This window comes from Leopardus geoffroyi, chromosome B1, assembly GCF_018350155.1.
Source record: "Leopardus geoffroyi isolate Oge1 chromosome B1, O.geoffroyi_Oge1_pat1.0, whole genome shotgun sequence".
Classification (NCBI taxonomy): Eukaryota; Metazoa; Chordata; class Mammalia; order Carnivora; family Felidae; genus Leopardus; species Leopardus geoffroyi.
This window is the reverse complement of record NC_059327.1, coordinates 164,005,882-164,033,691: the sequence shown is the minus strand read 5'-3', so window position 1 is coordinate 164,033,691 and position 27,810 is coordinate 164,005,882. Positions and strand designations below refer to the sequence as shown.

Here is a 27,810-nt window from a genome sequence, read left to right as displayed (position 1 = left end):
AAAGGACTTTCCATAGGTGCTTTGAAGTGACAAAAAATACCCTAGTGCCGGTTGTGGTCACCTTCCAACATTCTGAAACGTCACTGATTTCTGCCAAACACTGCAGCCTGAGGCCAAGCATCTGAACATGGGAGACAATCACGCACAATCCCGCAGAAAGAGAGAGGGAGAGCGAGAGAGGGAGAAGAATCATTGGCTCGGTTGTGGTCATGTGACATTCGGCATCACGTACGATTCATATTGCAAGACATTGCTCATTTATCAAGTTAAAATTTATGAGAAATCTTTGCTCGTCTTGCAGAACACTCAGAACGAGTTACTCATGATCCAAGGTTTTACTGTAATGGTCTCAGAATTCAGGATAGCAGTTACCCTTGGGAAGGGGATAAATGGCTGGAAGTAGACAAGAAACAGGCATCTGGAATGCTAATTATGTGCTGATTATGTGCTGATTATGTTTCTCAATCTGGGTGCTGGCCACATGGCCATTACTCACTTTGTGAAAATGTACTGCAGTATACTTACGTGCACTTTCCTAAGGTTCTGCTTAAGAAGTTAACAACAACGGCCTTCCTGTAAAGCAAAATAAAGCAAAACTTCAAGCCTGGATTTAAGGAAGAGATAACACTAACACTTTGAATCTTGTTTTATAATATCAGTATAACCTAGGAACTTTACGAGAAAAAGTATTGTAGGTTAGTTTCTTTTGTGACATAGGTGCAAAAATCCTAAATTGTCAAATTGAATTGAGCAAAAATACGAAGACCATCAAACTGGGTTTATTCCAGGAGTGAAAGGTTATTTTCACTTTTGAAAATCAATCCATGCAATCTACCATATTTATAAAATAAGAAAAAATTATATAATACATATAATAATCTTAATGGATAAAAGATTGCATACAACAAAGCATCCGAGATTCATTAATGGAGCATCTGATGATTCACACCGTGAATCATCTGGGAAGTGCCAATTGGAATCCCAGTGTGATACTTCCACTCTCACCCGAAAATGGCCAACGTGAAAAATCACACGACTGACAATAGCCAGTTTTGGTGAGGATATGGAACAACCGAAACTCACACGTGGCTAACACGAGTCCACTTTGGTACAAATACTGTGGAAAATTGTTCGGCATTATCTACTAAAGCTGAGCATACACATACCAAATGATGGATCATTTCCCCACTAGGTATACACTCATCAGAAATACTTGCATAAGGGCACCAAATGACATAGAAATCAATGTTCAGAGCAAACTACGTGCAACAGCTTACGTGATTTTATAATTCTAATATAAAATGAAAGAAATGAGTGGCAATTCATTCTCTGTTATTCTATTTATATACGTTTCAAAAACAGAAAAGCTAATGTATAATGTTAGAAGCCAGGACAGTGGTTACTTCTGAGTAAGAGGGAAGGAATGATCATTTGGAGAGAGAATGGGTGGGGTGGTGAAGTTCTAAGGTTCTGGCAGTGACTTGTCTTAGGATGATGATTATACAGGTTTCTACCCCCTGTGATAACTTATGGAGCAGTACGCTTAATATTTGTACCCTTTTTTGTATATGTATTCTACTTCAATAAAAGAACTTATATTAACATTATAACATAGGCAACCATCTATTTTGCTGAAGTTCTAAAATCTTCGAATTGACATACAAATAGCATCCTGGTTCTTGTTCTGAAAGACAACAATAATTTGTCCTATGAGTGCAGACAACAATAATTTGTCCTATGAGTGCACAAACCCTAACGTAACCCAAGAATCGGGCCAATGGGCCCAATATAAGCTGTAGATGTGATCTGTAAAGTATCCATATAAATTCCTCAGTTGGCATAATGGAACCACCAAGCTGCCAGTGACCTCAAGGACCTGAAGATGATTGAGGAAAATGCTTTATGGGGCAGGGCTTTAGGAGAAGGCTCAGTTAACAAATACCCAATGGGAATTCTCATGTTTCTCCTCCGCTGGCCGGTAGAGGATGCTTTGTGCATCGCAAGCAATTGAGACGTGAAATTTTGCCACCAAAGTAATCGTAGGTAACATCTGCTGAGTGCTTTCTGTGACCCAGGCTCTGTCCTAAGCCTTTTGTAGGCAATAACTCAGTCCTCACTACAGCCTTATTATTCTCATTACACAGGTGAAAATATCAGAGGCACAGACAGGTGTAACAGTTTCTCCAAGGTCACAGAGAAGGGAAGAGACAAGACTTGAACCAAGCAATCTGGCCTCAGAGCCCATACTCTTCGCTTCTAACCACACAGCTCCTCCAGGCTAATTAGCAGCTTCACAAACTGCTCTTGCATGTATGCTCAGTAACGATACAGAAGGAATACAACTTTTTATTCACTGGAAGAATGTTCTTCCCACCCAAAGAAAATATATTTTTTTTCCTCCGCTGGCTGTGGTTAGAAACTCATCTGTGTGAAAAGCCCTTGCATTGGCAGCTTTGCAATAAAAAACCTCCTCCTTCTGCCTAGTAAAGTGGGAGGCTTGGAATTAGGGGAGGCTGCTGACCAACTAGAAGCTTCTGACCTCAGGAAAACTTGGCTGTGACTATGAGTAACACTATCCATTTTTGGAAGCAGTAGGAATCCTCTCTTTGCAAAGCTCTGCTCTGCTCAAGACCCTGTCTGTTTCAAACACCCTAATTCCCCAGGAAGAAGGGAGATTATAGACTGCCTATCATTTGGTAACATCAGACTTTTCTCAGATTCCATTCAGTATATTTTTTGTTAGAGCTTCTTGGTTTTTATTTATCTGTTTATGTGAAGATACATGAGATTATAGGAATTTGTTTTTTGTTTTTCTGAAGAGCAGCTGGGCCACTGTGGGAACCAGCAATCCAAATTTTGATGCCTTCCCCCTTCCTTTAAGCTGTTAAGATTGTTCGGCATTTCCAAAGTTTCAAAGGTCTGCTTGATCTGATTCATCTTATAGTAAGTGAAAGCTAGTTAACTTCTTCAAACTAAGTTCTAAGCAACCAAATGGAAAGTGTCCAAGGAATTCACTAACGGCTAAAATATTACATATCATATCATTATGACTCATGCCTTCCTGTAAACGTGTTTCTGGAAATGCTTGCCTAAAGAAAGTGATTTGAGACAAGTAGCACCCTAACGCGGCTTGGATAGTTTAGGGGTGCCAGGCTGTCTGGGAACTCGGATTCCAACCCAGGTAACTGTCGGGTGTCAGCAGATGGCAAAGCGTTTCTCTGCTGGAATGAAACTTGAATGAAGCCAACGTGAACTGTTGTAACCACTGCAGTGTTTCTGCTTGTCCGGACAGTAATCCCAGCGTGTGAAGCCTGCAACTTAATTATATGAATACAAATTTTAAGGATACTCTTAGATGCTGACTTTGTGCCACTGAAACTCAATTTTTTTTTTTTTTTAATATGAGTCATTGAATAGGTAAAGGGGAGGCATAGATATGCCAAGTTTATGATGGCCAGCACTTCCTGGATTTCTAGTTTCTGTTTCTTGGAGAGAAGCTGGTTCAGATTCTCTCAGTGAGACAGATTTGGGTTCTGTTGTTCTGCTGTTACATTCCCACACTGAGGCACCCACCAACAACATACGACTGGAATGCTTTGCTTATTTTTCTGACTTTGTGATTAAGATTTTGTGTCCTTCCATAACTTTAAAACCCTTTTATCAGAGAAATATATGAACATGGGTGCGGATTGCATAATTCAGAAAGGATTCCAATGAAAACCAAGTCATCTGTACCACTCACTTTCAGCTCAGTTCACTCCTTGTTATGTTTTTGATACCCAGGCGACTTCCCTTCTTGCTCACTGGTTTGTTCTCCAATTTGTCTATTTACTGCTGAATCATTTCATTCAGTTGGTTTATCACGATCTTTCTCTTCGGGGTTTTAGGCCTTAATCGATTCAGTGACGGTCTGCCAAAAAATCTGCAAATTCACAACTTTTCCTGAACCTGTCAGGGAGCTGAGGTTGTAGGTCAACCCACGAACTTGAAATCTAAGGGAAGACAGGCACCTCCAAGGAGAAATGGGCCATGAGCACCTGTTTGGCCAGAACAGATGCTGCTGGATGGGTCGAAGTTGGTAACAAGGATTTAACTAAGATTCTTAATGAGTTGCTAAAGGCTGAATGTGACTAATGTAAGAATATAGAGCCCTTTGGAGCAAACAATATTTGTTCCCATTTGCACGTTCTTCACTGGACTCCCATGTGCTCGCGAGAAAGGCTGGGGACACGGTGGTGAGGCTGGTGTGTGCCATAACCACGGAACACTGAGTTTAGGGAAGCACCTCTTACAGAGCAAGCCCGCTCTTTGGGGGAAGAGGCTACCTCATCCCTCGGGCTGCTCCCTACACACTCAACCCTGAGAAGTGGCCAGGAGGAGGCGTGAGATCCTCGCTCCCATTCTTGGCACACCTAGTAGGAACTTGCAGGCACCCACATGGCGGATCGCCTCCCCCAACAAGGTCGAGAGCCAGTCTCAGAGGACCCGGCCCGGGGAGTTCTTCCACTGAATGGGGAAGATCCGTCTTCTGCCCATTACGCCTCAGCCATGGGCTTGCCGTTTGGGACGGGAGGGTATGACATAGTGGAAGTGAAACCTGGGAACCTGCCTCTTCTGTTCTGAGGGACCAGAGGAGGCGATGAGAGAGGAGTAGGAGGGCAGAAGGGAGACGTGCCACCTCCATGTGGGGGGTGTCGAGACCAGGGTCCCTCGGGACGGGTGAGAGGAGACCGGGGAAATGCTGAGGCTGTCAGTCAGGACTCTGGGCGGGGGTCACCTCAGACACCACCGCTTCCCCCACAGACCTGGGGCCACCACGGCCAAGAAGCAGACTCAGCCAGGCAGCACGGTCAGGAGATGGGGGGCTGGACGGTAGCTTTCCAGAGCTGCTCTTTGTACCATTGCGGTGTGGCTCAGACCCAGACAGTCCTGCAGGGACCCAGAAGGGGGTGTGCTGGACCTAACTTGTGTGCCTCCCCAGACTCCTCTGGGCATGTGCTCCTGGGCCCAGTCATGTGGACCCTTCCCATCCTCTGCCACCAGCCCATCACTGCCTGTAAGCCTTACTTTCTTCGTCCACATAATAGGGATGAAAACGGCACCTACCCCATTATATAACCACTTTGTGCCTCTGTTGCCTCATCTGCAAAATGAAAATAATAATATTACCCATTTTCCCCCATCCCAGGTTTATAGTTATAACTGATACACAGACTGTTTAAGGTATACAGCATAATGGCTTGACATACATATTGCGAAATGATTGTCACAGTAACTTTGGTTAACATCTATCATCTCATATAATATCACCTGTTCCAAATGATTGCTGTAAGGATTAAATGATTTAACATGAATAAAGCACTTAAAACAATGCCTGGTGCAAACAGGTACCATGTAAGTGTTTGCGTTATTGTTACTGTATTTTCGAGTTAGATTTGCTTCATCAGAGTTCCTTTGTGAAGCATAGGACTTAGCAAATGAATATATTTAAGTGTCACGGTATTGTAGGCTTTTAGAGCTGAAATGGATTAAAAAAAAAAATTAATCTAGTCCAAACCTTTTGTGTTGTAAGTGGCAAAAACAGGCCCTGGGGGGCATACCCAAGACCGTCCAGGCCATAATGGCAGGACTGGGACTAGAATCCAGTCCAGAGCTCTTTCCACTTTCCCACACTGTACTCCATACTTATCGAATACAGCACCAATGTGCCATTGGCCCTGATTAAGCTGTGGTCTTTACCACAACAGTCAAGCTTGGGTCCAGAAGGCGACACAGAAGCTTACAGGCAGAATTTGGAAATTACCCCCAACACCACCACCCTCTGTCTTTGGCTTTGGAATACCTATTGAAAGCTGGTTCTTTAATGTCATAAGATGACATCAAGAGATGTTATGGAGCTCCCCCTCTGTGCTGCACCCCTCGGCCAGAATTGGAGGGATTGTATAGGAAAGTTCCTTTAATTCTTCCCAAATGAACTCTCTCTGTACCGCCTCTTAATTCTCCCTAAGAAGTCTCTCGTCCAGGGAGAGTTTACGTGGTTTTCTGCTAAGGTCAAGGCACAGTTCTCTTTTGGCACCTGATATTGGGCATCGACCTTTGAACTCTGCTTTTTCAGACTGCTGGGCTAAAACAGTGAAAAATGTTGGTCTTTTAGAGTGCTTTTTGCAAAACCTCTCTTCCATTCTTTCCTCTCTTTTGCCTCTGTCGCCTCCCCAATGCAGACCCTTTTCACAACCTGGTGATTGAGGAGGGGTGCTATAGCGCGTTGGTTAGAAGGGTGGTCTAGAGCGAGACCAGGGTTTGAGCCCTGGCTCTGCCACTGATGTGCAGGGAAGCGCTTCTAGGGAAGTTGCTTAACCCCTAAGCAGACCCATGCCAGAGCTGGCCCAAGCTGGCACAGGGGAACAGAGTTTGTGCATCTTTTCCCAAGTCTATGTCCAGTGACTTCCTGTTGGCAGGTTGAAATTCGCCTTGGGGATGTTTTACACCGTGAACGCCGGCAAATGCTACAAATTAGCATCCTCCTCCCTCCAGCATTTGCCTGCACACCTGTGCCTCTAAGCCTTGGTTTCTTCATCCATGTAGTGGGGATGACAATAGTATTTACCCCGAAAGAGCTGCTGTGAGAGTTAAATGAGAGAACGTATAGGCGCACCTCAGAGACCTTGAAGGTGTGGTTCCAGATTGCTGCAATAGAGCAAACATCACAATAAAGCAAGTCAAATGAACTTACTGGTTTTCCAGTGCCCACAACAGTTGTGTTTACACTATACTGTAGTCTACTAAGTGTGCAATAGCATTACGTCTAAAATCAACGTACATACCTGAATTTAAAAATCTTGCTAGAAAATGCTAGCCCTATCTTAGCTTTCAGCAAATCATAATCTTCTCGCTGATCTTGGGGTCTTGCCTAGATGTTGAAGGCTGCTGCCTGATCAGGGTGGTGGTGGCTGAAGGTTGTGGTGGCTGTGGCAATTTCTTTGAATAAGACAACAGTGAGGTTTGCTGAGTCGATCGACTCTTTCACTAATGGTTTCTCTGTAGCTTGTGATGCTATTGGATGGCATTCTACCCACAGCAGAACTTCTCTCAACATTGGAGTCAATCCTCTCAAACCCTGCTGCTGCTTTAGCAGCTAAGTTTATGTCATATTCTATATTCTAACTCCTTTGCTGTCATTTCCACAATCTTCACAGCGTCTTCCCCAGGAGTAGACTCCCTCTCAGGAAAGCACTTCCTTTGCTTGTCCATGAGAAGCAGCCCCTCATCTGTTCATGTTTTGCCCTGAGATTGTAGAAATTCTGTCACATCATCAGGCCCCACTTGTCGTTCTAGTTCTCTTGTTATTTCCACCACGTCTGCAGTGACTTCCTCCACCGAAGTCCTGAACCCCTCCCAGTCATCCACGAGGCTCGGAACCAACTTCTTCCAAACTCTTGTTCCTGCCAATATCTGGATCTCTTCCCGTGAATCATGAATGTTCCTAATGGCATCTAGAACGGTGGATTCTTTCCAAAAGGTTTTCAATTTGCCCAAATCTATCAGAAAAATCATTGTTTATGTCGGCTCTAGCCTTATAAAATTTCTTAAATATTTCTTAATAAGATTTGAAAGTCAAAATTACTCCTTAATCCATGAGCTAAAGAACTGATGTGTTAGCAAGCATGAAAACACATTAACCTCACTATACATCTCCTTCAGAGCTCTCGGGGGACCAGGTGCATTGTCGACGGGCAGTAATATTTTGAAAGGAATCTTTTTTCTGAGCAGCAGATCTCAACAGTGGGCTTAAAATATTCAGTAAACCATGTTGTCAACAGATGTGCTGTCACCCAGGCCTTATTGTTTCATTTATAGAGCACAAGCAGAGTAGATGCAGCATAATTTTCTCTTTCTTTAAAGTTTATGTATTCTGAGAGAGAGAGCGAGAGAGAATGGGGGAGGGGCAGAGAGAATCCTGAACAGGCTCTTCACGGCCAGCGCAGAACCGGATGCAGGGCTTGAACTCACAAACTGTGAGATTGTGACCTGAGCTGAAACCAAGAGTCAGACCCTTAACTGAGCCACCCAGGTGCCCCAACTCAGCATAGTTCTTAAGGGCCCTAGGAGCTTTGAAATGGTAAATGAGCACTGGCTTCAACCTAAAGTCCCCAGCTGCATTGGCCCCAAAGAGTCAGCCTGTCTTTGAAGCTTTGAAGCCAGGCCCTGACTTCTCCTCTCTAACTATTGAAAGTCCTAAATGCAGGGTTATCACAAACCTTTCATTTGTTAAAAAAAACAAAAACAAAACAAAAACAAAAAAACAATATCTGCAAAGTACAATAAAACAAAGCACAGTAAATTGAGATATGGCTATATGGAAAATACCCAGGAAGTGCTCAGTGTGGTTGCTGTTATTATCCACCTCCTAACTAGTCTAGTACCTCCTAGCTCTTTCTGTTCTAGCCAATCACTCATTCACTCAACAAACATTATATTCAGCAATTCCACACGCCATTCTCCCTCCATCAGTTTTCTCCTGTTTCCTACTGCCTGAGATCATTTTTCCCAAACTCAAACATACTGCAGACGTATTCTGAATTATAGAAGAATGCGGAGTGAGGACGACAAAAGATAGAAGTGAACAGGAGGGAAATCTAGAGTAAATGTAGCTGTAAAAACCTGCTTCACTATGTCAGAGATTAGTCTTTATTCCCGGTTCTTCCGCTAATTCTTTGCTGTCCTGGAACCGTGACATTGTCTACATCTCTCTGTTTATGCATCAACAAAACATGAGCAGCCGCACCTGTGTGTGTGCTTGAACAGAGGTGCACACATATGCGTGCGCGCGTGCGCGCGCGCACACACACACACACACACACACACACACATGCACCGCCACCCAGCGTGGGGAGGATTCTCAAGTTTAAACCTGAACGTGGTCAAAGCTGCTCCAATGGGAGGTGCTGCCTGCCATTTAATTCTTCTGGGATGTTCTCCAGGCCCTTTGCTGTCTATTCTATTTCCTGTTTGGCTTCCAGCTTTCTTGTCTGCCAATGTCATCACCTCCCGGTGAAAGAAGGGAAAGGAGGTTACACTGAGACTGTGCCCACAAGATGCCAAAACACCATGGAGCCCGAATGTGTACAAAAACTCACTTTTTCCTGAACTAACCGGTTCTTTATTTGGTTTGCTGGCTTTAGAACATCTGCGTTGTGATTTGCTGCAAGCTCCACAAGAGTGGAGTCAGGAAGCTGAAACTAACTAGTAACTGTCTTTACTTTTAAGGTTTACAAGGTTAATTATTTATGCCAGGGCTCCCCACACATCCTTGCAAAGAGGGAAGGGAGAGGTGTTTTTCCAAGCACTCTCTCCAACTTCTTTTTGCCCACATCCTTACCACAGCTTACCTGGCTCTTCCCTGATTTTCCAGGGGGCCAGCTGCTGACTCCCTCCTCCTGACTCCCCCCTACACCCATAAACCTGATCGAGATCACTTGGTTTTTCCTAACCAACTTGCTCCAGATACAGACAAATCTCCTCCCTCCTCAGAGTTTGGAAGATTTCAGAAAGAGCTTCATTAGGAACTTAAAGGGCAAGCCAGTATTGAGTTGGTGTTCACCAGTATGATTCTACTTGTCATGAAGATATTAAAATATTGTGCATGACATCATCTTATATAGAGAAAAATTATAAAGATCCCCCCCCAAACCTGTTAGATGTATAAAAATTCAGTGAAGTTGCAAATTATAAAACCAACATGCAAAAACCAGTAGCATTTCTATACAGTAATATCAAAATATCCAAAAAATAAATTAAGAAAACAACCCTATTTATAATAGCAAAGCTATAAAATACTTAGGAATAAATTTCAGGAAGGAGATTAAATATCTGTACACTGAGAACTATAAAACATCATGAAAGAAATGGAAGAAGACACAAAACAATAGAAAGGTATCTATCCTGTATTCATGGACTGGAAGTTAATATTATTAAACTGTCCTACTCAAAGTGATCTACAGATTCGGTGCAATTCCCTCCAAAATTCCAATGGAAGTTTTGCTAGAAATAGAAACAAACAATTCTAAAATTCAGTAGAACTTCAAAAGACCGCAAATAGCCAAGTCAATCTTGTACAAAAAGAACAAAGCTGGAGGCATCACACTTCCTGATATCAAAATTTACTACAAAGCTATAGTAATCCAAACAGTATGATGTTAGCATCAAAACAGACATATGGATCAGAATAGAGCCTGGAAATAAATCCATGTATTTACAGTCAGTTGATCTTTGACAAAGGTGCCAAGAATACACAATGGAGAAAGGAGAGTCTCTTCAATAAATGTGTTGGAAAACTGGACACCTATGTGCAAAAGAATGAAGCCATACCCCTATCTCACACCATATACAAAAATCAACTCAAAATGGAGTAAAGACTCAAACATAAGACCTGAAACTATCAAACTACTTGAAGAAAACATAGGAGAAAAGCTTCTTGACATTGGTCTGAGCAATGATTTTTTTGGGTATGACCCCAAAAGCACAGGCAACAAAAGCAGAAAGAGACAAATGGGGCTGCATCAAAACAAAAAGCTTCTGCACAGTAAAGGAAACAGTCAACAGAATAAAGCAACAATCCATAGAGCAGGAGAATATATTTGCAAACTATGTATCTGATAAGGAGTTAATATTCAAGATATATAAGGATCTCAAAGAATGCTACAGCAAGAAAATAGGTAACTCTATTAAAAAATAGTCAATGTACCTAAATAGACATTTCTCAAAAGAAGGCATTAAAAAAATACATTTGTCTTCTTTGGAAGATAAATTTTAAAATGCTCAACATTGGGGTGCCTGGGTGGCTCAGCTGGTTAAGCATACAGCTCTTTTAAAAAAATTTTTTTTGTTTATTTATTATTGAAAAAGTCAGAGACAGTCAGAGCATGAGCAGGGGAGGGGCAGAGGGAGAGGGAGACACAGAATGGGAAGCAGGATCCAGGCTCTGAGCTGTCAGCACAGAGCCCGATGCGGGTCTCCAACTCACAAACCACCAGATCATGACCTGAGCCGAAGACTGACGCTTAACCCACTGAGCCACCCAGGCACCCCAGGCGTTTAGCTCTTGACTTCAGCTTGGGTCATGATCTCACGGTCCGTGGGTTCAAGTCCTGCATTGGGCTCTGCCCTGACAGTGAGGAGCATGCTTGGGATTCTTTCTTTCTCCCTCTCTCCCTCTCCTTCCCCCACTTGTGCTCTCTTTGTCTCTCAAAATAAATAAAGAAATAAATAAACAAATAAATAAATAAAATGCTCAATATTACTAGTCATCAAGAGAATATAAAACAAAAGCACAATAAGATATCACCTCACACCTGTTAGAATGGCTATTATCCATGCCGATCCACCCCAGCTAATACTCGAGATCCCCAGCACCACAAGCCTGGCAGTGTGCAAGTAGCCCAGACGGGCCACGCCACCCCACAGTGAATCCCGCCCCTAGGAGAGGGGAAGAGAAGGCACACACCAGTCTGACTGTGGCCCCAGCGGTGGGCCGGGGGCAGACATCAGGTCTGACTGCGGCCCCGCCCACCAACTCAAGTTATTCAAGACAGCACAGGGGAAGTGCCCTGAAGTCCCACACCACTCCAGGGACGATCCAAAATGACGAAACGGAAGAATTCCCCTCAGAAAAACGTCCAGAAAATAACAACAGCTAACGAACTGATCAAAAATGATTTAAACAATATAACAGAAAGTGAATTTAGAATAATAGTCATAAAATTAATCGCTGGGCTTGAAAACAGTATAAAGGACAGCAGAGAATCTCTTGGTACAGAGATCAAGGGACTAAGGAACAGCCAGGAGGAGCTAAAACATGCTATCAACGAGTTGCAAAATAAAATGGAGACAACTACGGCTCAGATTGAAGAGGCAGAGGAGAGAATAGGTGAACTAGAAGATAAAATTATGGAAAAAGAAGAAGCTGAGAAAAAGAGAGAGAAAAAAATCCAGGAGTATAAGGGGAAAATGAGAGAACTCAGTGATGCACTAAAGAGAAATAATTATGCATAATTGGTATTCCAGAGGAGGAAGAGAGAGGGAAAGATGCTGAAGGTGTACTTGAAGAAATAATAGCTGAGAACTTTCCGAATCTGGGGAAGGAAAAAGACATTGAAATCCAAGAGGCACAGAGAACTCCCTTCAGACATAACTTGAATCGATCTGCACGACATTATCATAGTGAAACTGGCAAAATACAAGGATAAAGAGAAAATTCGGAAAGCAGCTAGAGATAAACGTGCTCTAACATATAAAGGGAGACCTATAAGACTCATGACCGATCTCTCTACTGAAACTTGGCAGGCCAGAAAGGAATGGCAGGAAATCTTCAATGTGATGAACAGAAAAAAATATGCAGCCGAGAATCCTTTATCCAGCAAGTCTGTCATTTAGAATAGAAGGAGAGATAAAGGTCTTCCCAAACAAACAAAAACTGAAGGAATTCGTCACCACTAAACCAGCCCTACAAGAGATCCTAAGGGGGATCCTGTGAGACAGAGTACCAGAGACATCGCTACAAGCATGAAATGTATGGACATCACAATGACTCTAAACCCATATCTTTCTATAATAACACTGAATGTAAATGGACTAAATGCGCCAACCAAAAGACACAGGGTATCAGAATGGATAAAAAAACAAGACCCATCTATTTGCTGTCTACCAGAGACTCATTTCAGACATGAGGACACCTTCAGATTGAGAGTGAGGGGATGGAGAACTATTTATCATGCCACTGGAAGTCAAAAGAAAGCTGGAGTAGCCATACTTATATCAGACAAACTAGACTTTAAATTAAAGGCTGTAACAAGAGATGAAGAAGGGCATTATATAATAATCACAGGGTCTATCCATCAGGAAGAGCTAACAATTATAAATGTCTATGCGCCAAATACAGGAGCCCCCAAATATATAAAACAATTACTCACATACATAAGCAACCTTATTGATAAGAATGTGGTAATTGCAGGGGACTTTAACACTCCACTTAGACAGAAATGGATAGATCATCTAGACACACGGTCAATAAAGAAACAAGGGGCCTGAATGATACATTGGATCAGATGGACTTGACAGATATATTTAGAACTCTGCATCCCAAAGCAACAGAATATACTTTCTTCTCAAGTGCACATGGAACATTCTCCAACATAGATCACATACTGGGTCACAAAACAGCCCTTCATAAGTATACAAGAATTGAAATCATACCATGCATACTTTCAGACCACAATGCTATGAAGCTTGAAATCAACCACAGGAAAAAGTCTGGAAAACCTCCAAAAGCATGGAGGTTAAAGAACACCCTACTAAAGAATGAATGGGTCAACCACGCAATTAGAGAAGAAATTAAAAAATATATGGAAACAAATGAAAATGAAAATACAACAATCCAAATGCTTTGGGATGCAGCGAAGGCAGTCCTGAGAGGAAAATACATTGCAATCCAGGCCTATCTCAAGAAACAAGAAAAATCCCAAATACAAAATCTAACAGCACACCTAAAGGAAATAGAGGCAGAACAGCAAAGACAGCCTAAATCCAGCAGAAGAAGAGAAATAATAAAGACCAGAGCAGAAATAAACAATATAGAATCTTAAAAAACTGTAGAGCAGATCAACGAAATCAAGAGTTGGTTTTTTGAAAAAATAAACAAAATTGATAAACCTCTAGCCAGGCTTCTCAAAAAGAAAAGGGGGCTGACCCAAATAGATAAAATCATGAATGAAAATGGAATTATTACAACCAATCCCTCAGAGATACAAGCAATTATCAGGGAATACTATGAAAAATTATATGCCAACAAACTGGACAACCTGGAAGGAATGGACAAATTCCTAAACACCCACATGCTTCCAAAACTCAATCAGGAGGAAATAGAAAGCTTGAACAGACCCATAACCAGTGAAGAAATTGAATCAGTCATCAAAAATCTCCCAACAAATAAGAGTCCAGGACCAGATGGCTTCCCAGGGGAGTTCTACCAGACGTTTAAAGTAGAGATAATACCTATCCTTCTCAAGCTATTCCAAAAAATAGAAAGGGAAGGAAAACTTCCAGACTCATTTTATGAAGCCAGTATTACTTTGATTCCTAAACCAGACAGAGACCCAGTGAAAAAAGAGAACTACAGGCCAATATCCCTGATGAATATAGATGCAAAAATTCTCAATAAGATACTAGCAAATCGAATTCAACAGCATATAAAAAGAATTATTCACCATGATCAAGTGGGATTCATTCCTGGGATGCAGGGCTGGTTCAACATTCGCAAATCAATCAACGTGATACATCACATTAATAAAAGAAAAGATAAGAACCATATGATCCTGTCAATCGATGCAGAAAAGGCCTTTGACAAAATTCAGCAACGTTTCTTAACAAAAACCCTCGAGAAAGTCGGGATAGAAGGAACATACTTAAAGATCATAAAAGCCATTTATGAAAAGCCCACAGCTAACATCATCCTCAACAGGGAAAAACTGAGAGCCTTTTCCCTGAGATCAGGAACACGACAGGGATGTCCACTCTCACCGCTGTTGTTTAACATAGTGTTGGAAGTTCTAGCATCAGCAATCAGACAACAAAAGGAAATCAAAGGCATCAAAATTGGCAAAGATGAAGTTAAGCATTCACTTTTTGCAGATGACACGATATTATACGTGGAAAATCCGATAGACTCCACCAGAAGTCTGCTAGAACTGATACATGAATTTAGCAAAGTTGCAGGATACAAGATCAATGTACAGAAATCAGTTGCATTCTTATACACTAATAATGAAGCAACAGAAAGACAAATAAAGAAACTGATCCCATTCACAATTGCACCAAGAAGCATAAAATACCTAGGAATAAATCTAACCAAAGATGTAAAGGATCTGTATGCTGAAAACTATAGAAAGCTTATGAAGGAAATTGAAGAACATATAAAGAAATGGAAAGACATTCCATGCTCATGGATGGGAAGAATAAACATTGTCAAAATGTCAATACTACCCAAAGGTATCTACATACTCAATGCAATCCCTATCAAAATTGCACCAGCATTCTTCTCAAAACTAGAACAAGCAATCCTAAAATTCATATGGAACCACAAAAGGCCCCTAATAGCCAAAGTAATTTTGAAGAAGAAGACCAAAGCAGGAGGCATCACAATCCCAGACTTTAGCCTCTACTACAAAGCTGTCATCATCAAGACAGCATGGTATTGGCACAAAAACAGACATATAGACCAATGGAATAGAATAGAAACCCCAGAACTAGGCCCACAGAAGTATGGCCAACTAATCTTTGACAAAGCAGGAAAGAATATCCAATGGAAGAAAGACAGTCTCTTTAACAAATGGTGCTGGGAGAACTGGACAGCAACATGCAGAAGATTGAAATTAGACCACTTTCTCACACCATTCACAAAAATAAACTCAAAATGGATAAAGGACCTGAATGTGAGACAGGAAACCATCAAAACCCTAGAGGAGAAAGCAGGAAAAAAACCTCTCTGACCTCAGCCACAGCAATTTCTTACTTGATACATCTCCAAAGGCAAGGGAATTAAAAGCAAAAATGAACTACTGGGACCTTATGAAGATAAAAAGCTTCTGCACAGCAAAGGAAACAACCAACAAAACTAAAAGGCAACCAACGGAATGGGAAAAGATATTTGCAAATGACATGTCGGACAAAAGGCTAGTACCAAAATCTATAAAGAGCTCACCAAACTCCACACCCGAAAAACAAATAACCCAGTGAAGAAATGGGCAAAAAACATGAATAGACACTTCTCTAAAGAAGACATCCGGATGGCCAACAGGCACATGAAAAGATGCTCAACGTCGCTCCTTATCAGGGAAATACAAATCAAAACCACACTCAGATATCACCTCACGCCAGTCAGAGTGGCCAAAATGAACAAATCAGGAGACTATAGATGCTGGAGAGGATGTGGAGAAACAGGAACCCTCTTGCACTGTTGGTGGGAATGCAAATTGGTGCAGCCGCTCTGGAAAACAGTGTGGAGGTTCCTCAAAAAATTAAAAATAGACCTACCCTATGACCCAGCAATAGCACTGCTAGGAATTTACCCAAGGGATACAGGAGTACTGATGCATAGGGGCACTTGTACCCCAATGTTTATAGCAGCACTCTTAACAATAGCCAAATTATGGAAAGAGCCTAAATGTCCATCAACTGATGAATGGATAAAGAAATTGTGGTTTATATACACAATGGAGTACTATGTGGCAATGAAAAAGAATGAAATATGGCCCTTTGTAGCAACATGGATGGAACTGGAGAGTGTGATGCTAAGTGAAATTAGCCATACAGAGAAAGACAGATACCATATGGTTTCATTCTTATGTGGATCCTGAGAAACTTAACAGAAACCCATGGGGGAGGGGAAGGAAAAAAAAAAAAAAGAGGTTAGAGTGGGAGAGAGCCAAAGCATAAGAGACTCTTAAAAACTGAGAACAAACTGAGGGTTGATGGGGGGTGGGAGGCAGGGGAGGGTGGGTGATGGGTATTGAGGAGGGCACCTTTTGGGATGAGCACTGGGTGTTGTATGGAAACCAATTTGACAATAAACTTCATATATTGAAAAAAAAAAGAATGGCTATTATCAAAAGGACAACCGATGAGGGCTGAGATGTGCAGAAAGGGGAACCTTTGTATGCTGTTGGTGGTACCTCCATTATGGAAAACAGTATGGAGTTTCCTCAGAAATTAAAAACAGAACCATACATTACGATCTTTCAGTCCTCCTCCTGGGTATATACCCAAAGGAAAGGAAATCAGGATCTGAAAGACATATCTGCCCTCCCGTGTTCACTGCAGCATTATTCACAATAGCTAAGATATGGAATCAACTTAAATGTCTATCAACAGATGAACGAATAAAGAAAATGTGGTACACACACACACACACGAATATTATTCAACCCTGGAAAATTAGGAAATCCTATTATTTGAGACAACATCGATAAACTTGAAGGACATTATGCTGAGTGAAATAAAACCAAATACTGCATGATCTCACTTATATGTGGAGTCTAAAACAGTCAAACAGAAACAAAGAGTCAAATGATGGTTGCCAGGGGATGAGGGGGCAGGAGGAGGTGACGTTGGGCAAAGGGCCCAAAGTTGCAGTTATGCGGAATGAATACATTCTGGAGATCTGATACACAGCATGGTGACTATAGGTAACGATGCTATTTGGTACACTTGGGCATTTGCTAAGAGAATAAGTCTTAAATGTTCTCTGCACACACACACACACACACGCACGCACAAGTTAATTGTGTGACATGATGAACATGTTAACTAAGTTGATGATGGTCATTTTGCCACATGTACATATATCGAAACATCACATTGTATGCTGTAAATACATTTAATTTCCATTTGTCAGTTGTGCCTCAATAAAGGTGGGGAGGGGAGAGACGGGAACACTTGTGTGCCGGCTGGTATTCAGGAACCCCCCCCCCCAAGTGCCATGGAAGCCCCCCAGCAAAGGCAGAACAAGTAGTGAAGCAGGAAGAGAGCTCCAGATCCCTGCCCCACACTCAGCAAGCATCCATTTGACTGATTAGTTCTTATCTTTAAAATAGTTGAATATTACCCTGCGCTGAGGGGAATAAATACGATTACATGTTCCAGAGCTCGGATTCCTCCTCTGAAGTCAAGAGTGGCCAGAGACTGGCAGGCTTCCATGGGCTGGGGGACACATCTGCGCTCTGCCCCCCACCCTTACCCCCGCCCCCTAGGAGGTGCCCCGTCCTGGGTAAACTCCCTTGGGCGCTGAGGCCAGAGCCACTCCACTTCTCCTTTTCCGTCTCTTAGAACCTGGGCCCCCTCCTAGAAGCATGAGATTCCTGGCCCAGCGGTTCCCAAACAGCCCTGCGGATCGGGGCCCATCCGTGAAGAGGGTCTTTCGAGCCTGCTGAGATGCGACACATGCAAGAGATATGCTCGTGTGGAGTGGCTTGTATTGTGTTGTGTTGTGTTGTGTTTTATAGAGAATGGTGGCTTCCTTTACTGTTTTATTTTTTATTGTGGCAAAATACACATAACACCATTTTCCATCTTAACCATTTTTTCAGTGTATAGGTCAATAGTGTTCCATAGGCTCACATTGCTCTGCAACCTATCTCCGGAACTTTTTTGGTCATGCAAAACTGGAACTCTGTGTCCATTAAACAACTCCCATTCTCCCCTTCCCTTAGCCTCTGGCAACCACTATTGTGCTTTCGGTGTCTTTGAGTCTGACTACTCTAGGGACCGTTTATCTGTCAGTGGACATTTAGATTCCTTCCACCTTTTAGCTACTGTGAATGATGCCGCTATGGACATGAGTGTACAAATACCTGTTTAAGACCTCGCTTTCAGTTCTTTGGGGTATATACCCGGAAATAGAGTAGCTGGATCAGATAGTAATCTTATCTTTAATTGTTTCATTGTAGACCATTCAAGTTTCTGTCCCTTGTTCATAATTTGTGGCACTGGGGCATGGAGGGAATGATTGATTTCACAAGGCAGAATTTACAAGAGATAATATCGCAGCATCACTCGCAAAATCCAGCCTAGGGTAACATAAAGGAGATGAAGCCGTATATCAGTGGCTGGTTTTGGAACCAATAAGAACGTGAGGAGATGAATTGGTGTGTCCTTTCAAATGTTGTTATCCTGAAGGCTGTAAACCTATTTTAATGATTTTGAGAACACATTCTTGTGAACAATTCCCTGGGCAGTCAGTCGCCATGCATTCAGAATGGATGTGATTTCTGGAAATAGCTGAAAGTGATTCAGAGCCACATCTGGTGAAGATGATTGGAACCACACAGGGAAATGCTAGTTTCATCAAAAAAGAAGCTATGGCTACAAAATAAGATAGCTGACTTGTAAACCTTTCTGAAGGCAATTCCAAGAGAGGAATTCAGAAATATTTTGAGCAATGGAAGCATTACTGCTACAAGTGGGTAGGTGCACAACTTGACTACGCTGAAGGAAAAGCTATAAGTTTTCACTCTGCTGTGAATATATGGCGGGGGGGGGGGCGGTGGTGGTGGGAAGCAAAAAGAAAAACACAGCTTTCCAAGGATACCCCATAACTTACTCTCTTGGGACACCAAACACAAGCTGGCAACTCACAAGCCCTATCTTGGCCCACACTCTGGTTTTCTTTGGCTTGCAGGGTATTTTTTTTTTTTTAAACACTTGAGTATTTAAATTGGGAGATTAATATTTTTTGGTCTTAATTTCCGACTAATGAAAAAGTCAGCAGAATTATGCCATATTAGCAGGCATGTTCTGCAGCCAGACTGCCTGCGTCTGAATCCCAGCTCTGCCCCTTTTGACTCGTTTGACCTTGGAGTTACTTAACCTCCCTGTGCCTCAGGACTCTAACTCAGTAAGGAGTTGTGTTTTTTTTTTTTTTCCGTTCATCTGAAAAATAGGGATAATAATAGTGCCTCCTCATTGGGTTATTGCGGGCTTAAAATGAGGCTATCTTTCTACCTCGGTAATGAAAACTACTATCTGGGAGCACTGCACTGTCTTTTCCGTAGGGGGCGACAGTGACTGGGCTGTGGCTTACAGGGCTGTGTCCCCTGGATGCAGTTCTCAGTCCACTTGGCCCATTTCCATTACCCGTCTGGCTCCTGTGGGCCTGTGCGGTCTGCAGCCGTGCCTTGGGATTACGGAGCCAGCGGAACAGCCACATTTCAAGGTAAGGAAAGAATTAATCTCCCCTTCACAAGGTCCATCGAGGGTGGATTCCAGTGCTCCCGGACCTGTAATCCTGGCCCACCGCAAAGGCTCTCACCAGTGCTCCGGCAAATTCTAGCAGGGCCACAAAACCGCTCACAAGCACGCAGACTTGCAGAGCAAGGAGAATTTCTTTCACCTTTTACGGATATTCTTTCTGGGATAGCAGGGACCACTTAGACTTAGCGATGAAAAATATTTCTATTTCTTCCGATCTCAATTGTCTTCTCTTTGTTGAAAATTTGAATCTGTCGAAAAGCAATGGAACTCTCCATCAGGAATGGTTGAAGCAGTCTTCTGGGGTGACTTCTCTCTGTTCATTGCTTCCAGTTGGTATCTGGGTATATGAGGGCCGTCCTTGATCTCTGAGGCTTTGGGGAGAAAGGATTCTCAAATTAGGCTTTGCAGGAGGTGGTCCTGGACCGCCCAGTGGCTGCCTATCTTGTTGTCATTCCCTGTCACTTGACTGGGCCCAGGAGCATGTGGCCAGAGGTGTCTGGGGAGGCACACAAGTTAGGTCCAGCACACCCCCTTCTGGGTCCCTGCAGGACTGCCTGGGTCTGAGCCACACAGCAATGGTACAAAGAGCAGCTCTGGAAAGCTACCGTCCAGCCCCCCATCTCCTGACCGTGCTGCCTGGCTGAGTCTGCTTCTTGGCCGTGGTGGCCCCAGGTCTGTGGGGGAAGCGGTGGTGTCTGAGGTGACCCCCGCCCAGAGTCCTGACTGACAGCCTCAGCATTTCCCCGGTCTCCTCTCACCCGTCCCGAGGGACCCTGGTCTCGACACCCCCCACATGGAGGTGGCACGTCTCCCTTCTGCCCTCCTACTCCTCTCTCATCGCCTCCTCTGGTCCCTCAGAACAGAAGAGGCAGGTTCCCAGGTTTCACTTCCACTATGTCATACCCTCCCGTCCCAAACGGCAAACCCATGGCTGAGGCGTAATGGGCAGAAGAAGGATCTTCCCCATTCAGTGGAAGAACGCCCCGGGCCGGGTCCTCTGAGACTGGCTCTCGACCTTGTTGGGGGAGGCGATCCGCCATGTGGGTGCCTGCAAGTTCCTACTGGGTGTGCCAAGAATGGGAGCGAGGCTCTCACGCCTCCTCCCGGCCACTTCTCAGGGTTGAGTGTGTAGGGAGCAGCCCGAGGGATGAGGTAGCCTCTTCCCCCGAAGAGCGGGCTTGCTCTGTAAGAGGTGCTTCCCTAAACTCAGTGTTCCTTGGTTATGGCACACACCAGCCTCACCACCGTGTCCCCAGCCTGTCTTGTGAGCACCAAGCAAGGCCCGGTGAAGAATTTGGAGGTGGGAAGGGGTGGCTTTTTGTAGCGTTTTCCTCTTTTCTTATTGTAGGCAGCTTGAATCCATGGCTGCTGTGGAGCCTGAACATGGACAAAGCCAGGTGGCTGTTTCCAGAAACAAGCAGCTGCCTATTGCCTTTCTGGCTCCAGATAATCTAATTTCTGATTTGATATGAGCTTCAACAGAGCAGCGGGAGGAACGCGAAACTATTAGCTGTCCTTAGTTTTAAAGTTTTCAAGATTATTCATGTATGCCAGTGTTGTGTGCAAAGTCTGTAAAAGATTTTTTATGGTAACAAGAGAGAGAACGGAAATCACCTAATTAGATGCAGGGAGGCCCTCCGTGCGCTGACTATACTCACCCTGCCTGTCCTGTAGACTGAGGTTGTACTGAGAGAATTCTATAAACCTGGTCCTCGCCCTTGAAGAGTGTTAAATCTCAAGATACACTTGCTGATGAGAACACCAAGGATTATGATAAAAGACTTCCATTGGTGACTGTCACGTAGGCATGTGGGACATACGGAAATCAAGGTGGTGTCCAAGCATGGATGGGAAGCCAGGCCCAGACTTTGGCTAACGTGCTGAAAGAGGCCGAGGAAGACGTCAAACTCAAGAGACCAAAGACTAGTATAGATACCACCACGGACCTAGACGCCATAGGAATCCTTGCCTAGTGCCTTTAAAGATACATTAGAAGTGGGTTTCCTTTCTCCAAAGCCTATAAAGGTGGGGTAAAAGCAACCATCTTTCAATGATGAAAATTGTCAGAGAGGCAGGGGTTTGGTAGGCCTCGCTATTGAAATTAAAAAGAAAATTTTTATAATGTTTGTTTTTGAGAGAGAGAGAGACAGAGTGTGAGTGGGGGAGGGGCAGAGAGAGAGAGGGAGACACAGAATCCGAAGCAGGCTCCAGGCTCCGAGCTGTCAGCACAGAGCCCGATGCGGGGCTTGAACTCATGAACCATGAGATCATGACCTGAGCCAAAGTCAGACGTTTAACTAATGGAGCCACCCAGGTGCCCCTCACTATTGAAATTTTATGAAAATGTCTTAATTTTTTTTATTAAAAAAATTGTTTTTAGTTTATTTTTTGAGAGAGAGAGAAGCAGGGGAGGGGCAGAGAGAGAGGAAGAGAGAGAGAATCCCAAGCAGGCTCCGCGCTGTCAGCACAGAACCTGATGTGGGGCTCAAAGTCACGAACCATGAGATCATGACCTGAGATGAAATTAAGAGTTGGATGCTTAACCGACAGAGCCACCCAGGTGCCCCCGAAATGTTTTAAGTGAAGAAAAAGACTGAAAGTCAGGAAGAGTAAACATTCTTCCTTTAATTTTAAAATTTTCTAGAGCACAAGAATTCTTCCCAATAAATCATACACAGTTGTTATTAGCGGAAATTGGATGCATTTTCCGTGGTGCATTTCTGAAAGTGAAAAGTCTGGGGCCTGGTTCCCATCGTGAATATGTGTGTCCTTTCTAACGTAAGCGCAACTCTCGGGAGTTGGAATTTACTTGTTCAATCGACAAATGTTTGTCGAGCACCTATTTTGTGCCAAGTACTGTCCTTGGCCCAAGGGATGCTATCGTGGCCAAGACAAGATTTTTGCCCTTATTGGAAGACAGACACTGAAATGATAATTTGGCAGATAATTCTAGGAAGTATGAAGACGACGGTAAAATGTGATAAAGAATGCTTTGTATGGGGTATGCTACCTCAGACAGGATGAGATGGGAAAGCCCAGCTGCGAGGTTGAGCTATGAGCTGAGACCTTTATTACAATGAGCAACCATGGCAAGAACCACAGACAGAACACTCCGTGCCCAGGAAACGGCAAACAGGAAGGCCTTGCAATGGGGCCACCCTGGGCGTGTTCTGGGATCGGAGAGAAAAGCCAGTGTGGCTGAAGAGGTGAAATGAGAGTGGCAGGTAGTTGGCTTGCGGGGGAGGCAGGCAGGGAAGGTGGCACGGGGGTGCTGTGGGCCAAGGGGGGAGCTGAGCTGGAAGGTTTTACAGGACAGTGATACCGCCTGGAGGCTGCATGGAAACTATCCCTGTATTTTCGTTGGAAAATAACAAGACGGCAGTTTGTACATTCACTTCTGGGTCGGGATTCAGATGTCTGAAAAAGAAATATTTCCTGTTTTGCTTAGTAGCAATCTTCTTCGTAGGCAAAGAGGTGTACGTTAGCATTTCCTCCAGTGTTTTGAGTTGTGCTCACACAGTTCATGACATTATGTACTCAAAGACAAAATTTCCGCATGCTTCCGTCTTTAGATTTAGACCATCCTAAATGGCCGGGCCTTCGTAACTGAAATGTAAATGGAATCAATTTATACATTGAGTTTTCCTCTACTGACAAAAGTATGGCTGTGGCCCATTACATTTTCGTACTTTTGAATTCAGTTTAACATTATTTATTTGGATATGTGCTTTAAAATGTTTATTTTTGAGAGACAGGGAGAGAGGCACAAGCAGGAGAGGCTCAGAGAGAGGGGAAAACACAGAATCCAAAGCAGGCTCCAAACTTTGAGCTGTCAGCACAGAGCCCAGTGTGGGGCTTGAACCCACGAACTGCAAGATCATGACCTGAGCCAAAGTTGGATGCTTAACTGACCCAGCCACCCAGGCGCCCCGCACATGTGCTTTAGACAATACATTGAGATTCTTCCTGCATGCATGTATACATCACTTTATAAAATGGACAAGAGTCCAGCATGCATGTTTCCTACCTCCCTGGCTTCGCATTCCTACCCCCTTGTCTTCACCTCTTCCTTCCCAAATGTGGAACTGATTTTTCTGGACAGCACATGTTTGTACTTCCGGTGCAGGAAGCACGTCTTTGGGAGTCTTTCGCTCTGGATTCTGAGCTCTCTGAGGACAGGACTGTGTCGGTCCTGTCCCACCCCGTCCTCCGTCACACCCCACATCCCATCCCCCCTCACTGGCTTGCACAGTATTTTGCACATCAGAGGCCTTCCGTTGAATTGTAGGATAAATGCAAGACTGTTTCTGCGCATGAGTCAAAGTAGTCCTTACGGCATTTTAAGCGAGCCGCAAAGTTGACTGGAAGCAATTCGTTCCAGACTGCTGAGTCAGCCAAAGTCAAAGCTGAGGCATTTTGAAGCCGGGAGGTGGGGGAGTAGGTGGAGAATGTGTGTGTGGGTGTGGGTGTGTGTGCGACCACAAGCAGCAGCACCTCCAACACGGAAGGATGCCAGGAAGACTCTCCATTTGGAGATGGCAAGCTGTTACATAATCCACTCTCCCTGTTATCAGCGCTCTGCTTCTGTGCAAGGAAACATTTTTGCAATGATTCGGTTTTGTCACAGTTTGTTTCTCTTTTTCCTTGGTAACTACAGGCAGGACTTGATGTTCCCCGCCCTCCCCCCCCCCCCCCCCCCCCCCCGCCGGCTGGATTTGGGGGTGAGTGAATTTCCATTTTTACTGCTTTGTAAATCATTGCCCAGGCTTTGAAGGAGGCACTTTGGTAGGCACGGGTGGCATGTGCTTAATGCCTAATGCAGAACATACCAGACGTCTAATCACCTCTTTGCTGCGGCAAATGCATCGCAGCCCTACTTGCTTTCCTCCACCCTGGCTGCAACTGCAGACCCTGTGTTGCACGGGAAAATTGTCGGTTCATTTTGGTGGAATGTTAAAATGGGGTTGCCAGGTAAACTGCAGGTCACCCCGGTGAATCTGAATTTCAGCCACAGAATAATATTTTAGTATAAGTAGGCCCCCAGTACTGCATGGGACATAGTTGAATAGTAAAAAAAAAAAAAAAAAAAAAAAAAAAAGTATTTGTTTACCTGAAAGGCAAACGCAACAGGGCGTCCTGTATTTGTATTTCCGAAATCCGGCCGCCCTGATGAAAATCACGGTGGCTTGCCGGCCGGCAGATAGTCGCCCTCGGTAAACAGGGATGGAACATTTCTTGTCGGTTCAAGGTCTTCTGCTGTGCTCGGTCTTTCCACGGGAGGGGAGCGAGGCCCTCACTGTCCAGCCGCCATGTGGTGCTGGAAGGAGGCAGGGAGGCCGGTCTCGGAGCAGATGGGCCTCTGCCAGCTGGGTCAGGGCTGCTGTGGCAGGAACAGCTCCAGCGTTACTTAAATTAAAAAAACAAACAAACAAAAAAAAAAAAAAAAAAAAAAGAGGGGGATGGGGATCAACGCAGGCAGTTTTAGCAGTTAGCATTCTATGGCTATAGCGTCCCTGCTGCCCGGCGCACGGAGGGAAAAGGCATTGTGGGCATAGGGAGGATGGGGAGAGGAGAAATGCAGCCCCACCGCCCCCCATGCGGGGTGATGGTGAGTGCGAACGTGGAAGGGCCCTGGAAGATGGTGCGTGGAGGCCAGATGGGAAGAAGAAGTTTAGGCGGGAAGGGTGGAAAGCACAGGGCTACACCCACCTGCAGGGGAGCACCCCTGTCCCAGGGAGTGTAGCCCTGAGGACACAGGCAGGCATTTGCTGCAGCAGGCGGATGGTTTTCTGGGGCGGGAGTATCTAGAGATGCTGTGCCATCCTGGGAAGAATGTTCTAAATCTCCTGGGGAGTGGGGCTTCCATACCCAGCAGGAACGGCAGACCGAAGGTGAGGACTGTCCGCATGGTGCGGGATGTCCGAAGTGAGTTCCGGTTGGAAACGCGAACTAGCTAAGTGACCTTGGGTACATAAATTTACTTATCTGCTCTTCAGTTTCCTCGACAGAATCAGGCTGGAGAACCTGGTGGGCTCTTACAGCTCTGATCTCATTATTCACCCGGAAACTGCTTGAAACTGCTCCGAATTGGAACAATGCTTCCCCAGAGGCAGTTCAGTTACCTCTGTCATCTGTAAGAAAGAATAGAATGACAAATTTGGGGGAAGGGGGAATGGAGGGGAAGTGATTTGTTGTTTCCTGCATAATTATCAACATTATTTCTCACCAGCCACCTGAATCAACAGTCCCTCCTCCTTGCTGAAGGGTGTGAGATATCATTCAGGGAATGTGATCAGCATAAATAAACTGTAGCTAAGGCAAAACAGAAGTGTACCTACAGTAATTTTGGTATTTGCAGGGTCCAGAGAGTCTGGAAACAGATAGTACCATTTTCCTTTTTTTCAGATTGAAGATGTTTGTAACAACAGGGCCCTTCTGGGAAGAGCATTAAGTATATTCACTATGTTTCTGGAATACACACACACACACACACACACACACACCTATACATATATATGTATATTGCATATACATTCAAGACAGAGAAAGCAAATATTGCTTAGTGAATCTAAAAATAGTCAATGAAGGTGTATGTAACTCTAGATTTTTCACAGCTGTATTCAGGTAGCTGCTCTTTAAACAAAGCATTGCACTTGAATGGAAAATGAGCTTTCAAATCAATGAGATATAAGAAATGACTGTAATATTTGCACTAGTTATTAAAGGCATTAAGTACAGAGAAAGACTTAACTTTATATGCGTGCAAAGAATTGATAGGCAATATCTAGTATTAATAAAACATTCTCTCTTCCAAAAACAGACAGCGAGGGGTGATTTTTCATTTTTGTTCCTTTTGGAACTTTGCATTTGATTTGAAAAGCATTTCTGATTTCTGCACCAGATCCCGGGTAAGAATTACCAGAACCCGTGGGCTCATGCTTTCCAGCACAACTGGTTAAAGCTGTGCTAATTCTCCTTTTTTTATTAGCTACACCTAACCACTTTTCATTAAAACTGGACAGTCAGCTCTATGTTCATTTTATTTTTATGAAATAATTCACCAAATAATTATTTGAAATCTGACTTTACCTTTAAAGTTCCATTCAATATTTGATCCTGGAATGTCGGGGGTGGGAGTTATGTATCAAACATGATACTTCCTCAATGAGCCGATGGTCCAGATGCTACAGGGCACAGGTTGCTTCAGGACTGAAATTCTGGTTCTCGGCATGGAACCGGAGGCGGGTTCTTTTTTCTCTAAAGGAGTGGATCTTTAGGCAGCCCCACGAGGTATGAGTAGAACCCCAGTGAGCTTCATTGCCGTCTCCAGCCCTTCTGGGTAGAGCACAGAGCATTGTCAGAGACGGGAAGGAAGAAGGAGTTGCTCTGATAGTCCAGAGTCTCCAAGCTGTACCCCGTGCGCCTCCCAGTGAACATCCTGTTGCCTTTGACGACCTGCAGAAAAAGTCAGAGGGCCCTCTCTTTTTATGCGGTCAGTCGTGTTGTTCTGACCCATATCAAGGCAGGCCAGCTTTAAGGGCCTGGACTGTGCAGGTACGATAGCCTACGAATCCCATAAACATAGATGGCAAAAGGTGAGACCTTCATTTTAAGCACAATATTGGGGCCTGAATTTAAGCTGCTATTTCGCAATCAAGCTTCCTCAGCCGGCTTTTGTCTTAATAGTTGGGAGGACAGTCCGATGACTCAAGAAAGCATGGTGTTTTAAGGAAGGGATAAGCTCCCAAAGGAGACTATCCAGGGGCTTCTTCCTAGACACAACTCTGTCAGAAAAACAATATGGTTCAAAGCAGAACGAGATATGGCGCCCGGGTGGCTCAGTCGGTTAAGCTCCAACTCTTGAGTGCTGCTCAGGTCATGATCTCACGGTGGTGGCGTGGAGCCCTGAGTTAGTTCGGGGCTGAGCATGGAATCTGCTTGGGATGCCCTCTGCCCCTCCCCCACTGAGGAATGTGCTGTCTCTCAAACTCCAATTCAAGGGAATACGTG

The 27,810-nt window shown here is 44.0% G+C and overlaps 1 long non-coding RNA gene across 2 annotated transcripts; it reads right to left on the bottom strand.

Annotated features, from left to right (window-relative positions):
• Nucleotides 1-255: 255 nt before the first annotated feature.
• On the bottom strand, nt 256-27,810 carry LOC123596005. Of its 2 annotated transcripts, XR_006711479.1 has the most exons (4): nt 26,890-27,810; nt 25,510-25,931; nt 24,911-25,206; nt 256-573 (listed from the first exon to the last, which is right to left on the bottom strand). It is a non-coding gene; the product is annotated as an uncharacterized LOC123596005 (long non-coding RNA). The 2 variants fall into 2 exon arrangements; XR_006711478.1 differs by lacking the exon at nt 256-573 and having other exon boundaries at nt 23,643-25,206.